At 46.0% G+C, this 7,870-nt stretch overlaps 1 long non-coding RNA gene across 2 annotated transcripts; it reads left to right on the forward strand.

Annotated features, from left to right (window-relative positions):
- The first annotated feature begins 5,466 nt into the window (after positions 1 to 5,466).
- Positions 5,467 to 7,189, forward strand: LOC122031993. Of its 2 annotated transcripts, none has more exons than XR_006125913.1 (5): positions 5,467 to 5,608; positions 5,683 to 5,851; positions 5,931 to 6,115; positions 6,356 to 6,434; positions 6,814 to 7,189. It is a non-coding gene; the product is annotated as an uncharacterized LOC122031993 (long non-coding RNA). The 2 variants fall into 2 exon arrangements; XR_006125914.1 differs by having other exon boundaries at positions 5,683 to 5,769.
- Positions 7,190 to 7,870: the final 681 nt, after the last annotated feature.

Below are 7,870 nucleotides of genomic sequence, written 5' to 3' on the forward strand. Positions count from 1 at the left end.
CGCTGTGTTTTTGATATATATCTGTGTGGGCTAGATATTTAACTGCGTGGTTGTGTTTCTTTTGTGCATAAATATTCCAGCCGCCTGTGGCTGACGTATTTTGTTTGTACGGATGTTTCCGATTGTCACCGGTACAGGGGAGATGCTGCCGAAATTTTTCGGGAGGTATTTCCTCGGGGGGCGTGACAATTTAGTGGTATCAGAGCGGGTTTACGAGGCCTATTTCTTTTCGGGTTTTGGATTTTTGGAGGTTTTCGTTATTTCGTGTTTTAGTTTTGAGGTTACGATATCTATTTCTCGGGTCTTGGATTTCCGAGGGTTGCGAGATTTACCAGTTTTACGAGGACTCCGAAGTTACGAGGGTTTTCACTCGGGATCCGTTTTTTCTTTTCTTTTTTTTCTCTTCTTCCGATGTGACTGTCCGGATGTTGGGACAAGGCAGCGGCAGGATATCTCCAAGCTATAGGATGTAAGTTAAATCACTGTGTATTATAGTGTTGTAGTCTTACCTTGTGGTTCTTATCAGGAATGAAGCACGGAGATACGACCCCTCGTCCGCGTCGTGGTCCGGGGCGACCCCGGAAGCAGCCTATCGAGTCAGTAGAGGTTGAGCCAGAGGAGCACGAGGCGGATTCTGTTGGGGATCCTGCAGGCGTGGAGGTTGACAGTAGCCGACAGACTCCTCAGACTTCTATGAGAAATCCGGGTGTTCAGACTCAGGCGGTTTCTCCGAGATTACCCCCAGTTATCCCTACTCCGGTTGCTACTCCTTGGGTGAGGGATAGAGCCCGTATCCCATTATTGGCTCGGTCGGTGAAGGATCGATTTACTCTATTTCATGGGGTTCCCGACCCGACGGTTGCTCGGTCTTGGTTGGGAAATGTGGAGGATACTTTCGAGTACATGTCGTGTACCGAAGAAGAAAAAGCCGAATTAGCTGCGTACCACCTTCGAGATCAGGCTGTTACATGGTGGAAGATGCAGAAGACACTGTTTGGAGACCAGAGCATTACATGGACTTTATTCCGAGAGGCATTCGAGAGACAGTATTTCCCAGCTCCTTATCGGATGGCACGCCGACAGGAATTCTTACATCTGAAGCAGGGTGATCGGCTGAGTACTGCCCTCATTTAGTTGCCCAGGAGAGCGATCGGTTAGATCAGTTCACTCAGGGTCTTGTAGTATATATCCGTATCAGGATGTCTGGCTTCACTCCTAGTACGTACCGGGAGGCGTTGGATAGAGCGATGATGATTGAGATGACACAACAGCAAATTTCCCTAGAAAAAGGAAAGGATAAGCAAAATGCTCAGGGTACGACCTCGACTCAGAAACAGCAGAACCAAGGTCAGAAGAAACGGAAGAAATGGCAGGGATCCCGGGCTACTTCGGGGGAGTCCCATCGATCATCGAAGACAGGACGATCATCTGTTGGTTCTTCTAGACCTCCTCAGAAGGATTACTCTGGGGAACTCAGATGTTTTAGATGTGGTGCTGAGGGTCACGCTAAACCTAACTGCCCATTGAGCCAAGATATATGTTACTACTGCAAGCTTCCGGGGCATGTGAGCCGCGATTGTACTCTGAAGGCTCAGTTACAGGCTGCTAAGGTTACTCCTCAAGAAAGTCATAATACTCAGACTCGACGGCCGAAGGGACCGCAGAAGACGCAGAGCACTCCACATCAGCAGAGTATACCACCTTCTCGGGCCCAGGTATACCATATTCAAAGTCAGCAGTACCCAGCGGTACCTATGGCTATGCAGTATTCCTCAGCTGTCCCGTCACATCAGATGCATCCGACACCTCAGTATTTTCCGACGCCACCTAGCTCTTGTCCGGTGATCCAGTCTCAGCAGTTAGCTACTACTCCATCAGCACAGTTTCAGACTGGCACTGAGATGCCGCCAGCAGGCACGGAGGCAGGACGGGTTTATGCTATTACTCGAGAGGAGGCACAGCGGGCCGAGGGATCGGTCTTTCGGGGTATGATTACTGTTTATACTTTTCCCGCAGAATTATTGATAGATACTGGTAGTTCTCATTCCTTCATTTCTCGGATATTTCTGAGTAAGATTTGTAGATTACCGGTCCATCGGACTCATACATTAGTGGTATCCCTACCCTCGGGAGAGATATTAAATATCAGTCAGGAGATTAGAGATTGTCCATTGGGTTTCGAGGGTCAGACCCTTACAGTGGACTTGCAGGTTCTGGATATGTTAGACTTTGACATCATTTTGGGCATGGATTGGTTGGCCAGATATTACGCTACCGTGGATTGCAGCGCGAGAGTGGTTACATTTAGACCTCCGGGTCTACCGTCCTGGGTTTTCATGGGTACTAAGGATGAGGGGATTTCTATCATCTCAGCTATGCAAGCTCAGAGATTATTGTCTCAAGGATGCTGGGGTATTTGTTATCTATGATTAAGACTGATCAGGATCATACCCCACCGCTTTCGACATTCCTATAGTTCGGGAGTACCCGATGTATTTCCAGAGGAATTACCCGGCTTGCCCCCAAAAGGCAAGTGGAGTTCACGGTTGAGTTGATTCCGGGACAAGACGGTATCAAAGGCTCCATATCGCATGGCACCTAAAGAATTGGAGGAGTTAAAAGTACAATTACAGGAGCTACTGGATAGAGGGTTTATCCGTCCTAGCGTGTCTCCGTGGGGAGCTCCAGTACTCTTTGTGAAGAAGAAGGACGGATCGATGAGATTGTGCATCGACTATCGGCAGTGAATGCAGTGACTATTAAGAATAAATATCCACGCCACGTATAGAGGATCTGTTTGATCACTCAAGAATACTTGTGTGTATTCTAAGATTGATCTGCGCTCGGCTATCATCAGCTCAGTGTGAGAGATTCAGATATACAGAAGACATGTAATGCCATTTGGGCTTACCAATGCTCCAGCAGTTTTCATGGATCCGATGAATAGGTATTCGAATTCTTGGATCAGTTCGTGATTGTGTTCATCGATGATATTTTGATATATTCTCGATCGAAGAAGAGAGCATGGGCGACATCTTTGTATAGTATTGGGAGCTCATGAACGCCTCTATGCAAAATTCAACAAATGTGTTCCCAGTTATCTTCGTGGTTTTGGGACATATTGTTTCTAGCGTGGTATATCCGTGGACCCACAAAGCTATTGGGCTAGCATTATGGCCAGTATAGAGAGATTCGTAGCTTTGGTTCCAGGTGGTATTATCGCAGTTGTTGAGGGCTTCTCTAGCATAGCTCTGGCGTTGACTGACGGAAAGGAAAGGGTGAAGTTTTCTTTGAGGAGTCTTGAGCAGATTTTCGAAAGGCGAAAAGACTCATTTCGCACCTATATTAGTACTCCTTGGAGATGATGGCCTCGTTTACTTATGATGCATCATTCACGGGTTAAGCGATACTCCATGCAACATGGAGGGTAGTTCTTATGCCTCACGCCGAGTTGAAGGAGCATGAGAAGAATTATCCGGTGCATGACCGGGTTGGCTACCATTATATATGCGCTAAAAAATGAGACATCATCTATACGGGATTACCTTGAGATATTCACAGACCATAAGAGTCTTAAGTATCTATTTACTCGAGAGAATTGAACTTAAGACAGAGAAGATGGATGGAATTCTTGAAGGACTATGACTGTACGATCAACTACCACCCAGGGAAAGCGAACGTAGTAGCCGATGCGTTGAGTAGGAAATCCCAGGAGTTCTTGCCTGCCACCGTGTGATGGTTACAGAACTGGTACAAAATTCTGTTATCTATGGTTGCCCAGTCACCCATTGTAGAGAGGATTAAAGAAGCTCAGGCTACAGATCAGCATCTGCAGTTTTTGTGTAGCAGAATTACCCCAGAACAGCAGACAGGGTTTTCTTGTGATGGAAATGGAATTCTATACTTCCGGGGGAGAGTGTGTGTTCCTGAGCTACCTTCTTTAAGGGAGGACCTACTTCAGGAGGCACACCGATCCAGATTTGCGATTCATCCTGGTGGTACACGTATGTATAGGGATGCAGGAGTCCTATTGGGGCATGAAGAAGGACATCTTTCAGACGCACCTGCCTTGTATGTCGCGGTGAAGGTGAACACGAGACCCCGGTGCTCTCCCAGGTAATATACGAGTGGAAATGGGAGCATGTCACGATGGATTTGGGTGCTGAGCCGACACATGATACGATTTGGGTGATGGATCGATTAACCAAATCGCTCATTTCCTTCGATCCGTAGGACGGAGTCATTGGAACCTCAGGTAGTTGTATTGTAGAGATTATCGCTTCACGGTGTACCTCTTATTATTTCAGATAGAGATCCGATTTACTTAGCGACTGAGCGCAGAGTTTGTACACATGGGTAGAGTTACGATTCAAGATCGCTTTCCACCGACGGGCGGTGTACGCGTACTATCGTACTGACATTAGAGGACTTATTGAGATCATGTGTCATAGACTTCGGAGGTAGTTGGGAAGATCATTTACATTTAGCAGAATTTGCCTACAACAACGGTTATCATTCGGCGATACAGATGGCACCTTATGAGGCGTTGTATGGCAGAGCCTGTAGATCTCCCACCCTATGGGTAGAAGTTGGGGAATCCCAGATTTTGGGGCCACAGAGCCTTCAGCGTGATGCAGAAATGGTTCGTACTATCAGGCGCAGGTTGTCAGAGGCTCAGGATCGGCAGAAGAGTTATGCAGATCGTAGACGGAGACCGTTAGAGTTTGCTGTTGGTGATCATGTATTCTTACGGGTATCCCCTACTAAAGGAGTAAAAAGGTTTGGATTGAAGGGTAAGTTAACACCTCGCTATGTCGGACCCTTCCAGATTCTCGAGAGGATTGGAGCAGTAGCTTACCGGCTGGCGCTACCACCATCTCTAGCTGGCATTCACGATGTATTCCATGTATCTATGCTGAGGAGATACGTATCCGATCCGACACATGGGATATATTCCTATTATCCGATGTTACTTACGAGGAGGTTCCGATTACCGGACCATAGGAGCGGCGCGCAAAGAGGCATGAGACTCGACCGGTTAAACATCATTCGACGAGGAGGCTACTTGGGAGCTGGAGGATACGATCCGAGCTCGATACCCTCACCTGTTTACTTGAGGTATGTGGGCTAGAGTTCTTTCAGCATTTATACTGTTGGTTTATATTCTAGTGGTTGCTGTTGGTTATAGCGAAATTTGGGGACCAAATTTTTATTAGTGGGGGAGAATGTAATATATGCGAATTTAATTTAGGGTTATCGTGGAATAACCTTAGGAAAATTTTTAAGAATTTTTAGAAATTTTTCTGGAGCTAAACGGAGTCCATAGGACTCCGTATGAGGGATACGCCGACGGGGCTAGATAAAGGCAGGTTTAGAATACCCAAATTAAGCGGGAATTGATTAAGGCTAGACTTAGGCCTTAATTAAGCTAACCTAGGGGTGGGATTGATTTCTTTATAAAGCCCGAAGCCTCCCGGTTCACCTTCGGCTTCTCTATTCCTCCCCTGCGCCTCGCGATCTCAGACGCCACGCGACCGAGACCGGCGATCGCTTCTTCCCTCGGTGTCGCCGGCGAGGAGCGGATCTTGGAGCATCGAAGGGAAGAAAGGTTAGTAGAACCGAAACCCTCCTTCTCCCCGATCCCTTTTCCTCTTCTCTGATCTCGGCAAACGGCGGCGACAGATCCTTGATCGGGGGATTTCGCCGGCTGTTGGGTGGGAATCAAGGGAAACGACGTTGGATCTGGGCATCGGCGACCGGCTGTGTGAGGTAACGCCCATTGTTTCCTTCCGATTTTCCCTTGTTTTGTTCGTCGGCAAGAACAAGTCGAGCCCTAACTTCGATCTCGGAGGTGAGGGTTTGGTTTTGGTTGTGAATTCGAACCTTGATCTTTTCTAGGGCTGATTCGGGTGGTTTTCCTTGGGAAGCAGAGATTGGTGTCTTGTTTCTGGCCACCACAGCTGGACTAGATCAACTCCTCCACCGGATCTGTGATCGTACTCTAGCCAAGATCCTGAGAGAAGCAGAGCTTGTGTTGTGATTCCGGCCACTACAGCTCTGGTGGGGATTGCTCTTCTTCCTCAGATCTGTGGTTTGCTCCGGCGATCAAGAAGAGGTACTGAGATCAATTTATTGCTGTTGTTAACGGATTTGTTTGGATGATTTCTGGCTATTTCTTTCTTCTTGATCCGGTTGGTGCAGATGCAGCATGTAGTCTTCTGTGGTAGGGAAATGATGCATTGCTTAAATCATACTTTCTTGACCTAGCTGTGTATCCAACAGATTGTTAACACCGAATCCTTATAGTCCATGATCCGGATCACTAGCAGGAGTAACCGGTTTTGGGTGTGTTTAGGTGTTGGAAGCTTCTTTTATGTGCGGTTCCAGTGGAGCTAATTACGGTGGATTGTGTGGAGCAACATTGGTTAACAGAGGTAAGTGTTATTATGTTGGATAATTAAAGGGTACACATTGTAGGTTAACCTAAATATTGTGGGGTTATGTTCTGTTGTGCTACCTCAATAATTGAGGATTGTAAGTGTGGATTCACCTAAAGCTGAAATGGATTTCCATGATGGTTAGGTTCATTTCTTGTTAGGTGATATAGAAAGGATTAGTGATGACTAGGATCAGTAAAAAGGGATTTAATTTATGGATGGGTAAGCTAAGTGAAATTTAATCTACACTTACTAATAGAAAGGCGTAGAAATCGTGGTCAGCTATTGCTAGGAAGTTGGCTAGTTACTTGTAGATTTATTCATCTATTTGTAGAGTACACATATATAGTTATATAAATTTGTATATGTGATACAGGACCTTGATTGACGACGAGTCGCGTGACGTGGTGGTTCTGTTGATTTCGGGATATATCGAGGCGGGTATTTCTTCCTAAATTTCTATTTAGCTCCTTGAACTTTAAAGCATGGTTATATGTTTTTGGATATTTAGGTTGCATTCCTTAAATCTTATTATTTGTTGCTTTCCTGCTTGTCTCTTTTGCTTGATCTTTGATATGATCTGGGTTGCTTCGTTACAGTCTCTATTCTTGTTATTTGTGACTCTATTGTTTATACACATGTAGAGTGTTGTAGGGAGGACTGTATTGGATATTTGTGGGCTATACCTGTCTAGGTTGTGATTGGTATGGGTTATAGGTCCTACAGGTTTACCATTCCATTTGCATAGTGGTATGTGTTATTCGTCTGTGGTTATTGGGCGTACATGAGGGGAAGGTTGTTGGATGATTATATATATGTATATCATCTCGTCGATGACGTTGTCTCCTGTGGTTGAAAGGTCATGCTGCTTAGCCACACCTCTGGCACCCACTCGGTAGTAGTAGTGGTAGGCGGTGTAGCTGTCAGTGTACCACCACCCACGAGGTTTAGTGAGATCCCCAGTGTACCAGGACCCCGATGCTACGTAGTTAGAGTGTAAGAGCATGAATTTGCTCCACTTCACCACTTATCATAGCCTTAACATCGGCCGTTGTGAGAGTTGACCACCGTGCTGACCGACCGGCACTTCATGGCCGGCCAGTTCCATATGATGATCAATGCGTTAGTCTGCATTGTAGGTACGTTGTTCTCATTCACGCCACTCGATACCCTATGTACCTTATGTTATGCCATTTTATTTGTTCGACTAGATATTCTGATTAATTCGTGGTCAAGGTACGTTATTGACATGTTTACATACGATCGACGTTCGGGTTCGGATCAGATATATATAGTACGGGGTTGGTACTATTCACGGCTTACATTCTCATTTCATTTACCTTATACGTGCATGAAGAGTTAGCGCAAGTCGCTTAGCAAATATATTCTTTCTTATGGTTCGACCGGCTTTATATCACCGATTATCTGTCATA

This window comes from Zingiber officinale, chromosome 11A (assembly GCF_018446385.1).
Source record: "Zingiber officinale cultivar Zhangliang chromosome 11A, Zo_v1.1, whole genome shotgun sequence".
Taxonomy (NCBI): Eukaryota; Viridiplantae; Streptophyta; class Magnoliopsida; order Zingiberales; family Zingiberaceae; genus Zingiber; species Zingiber officinale.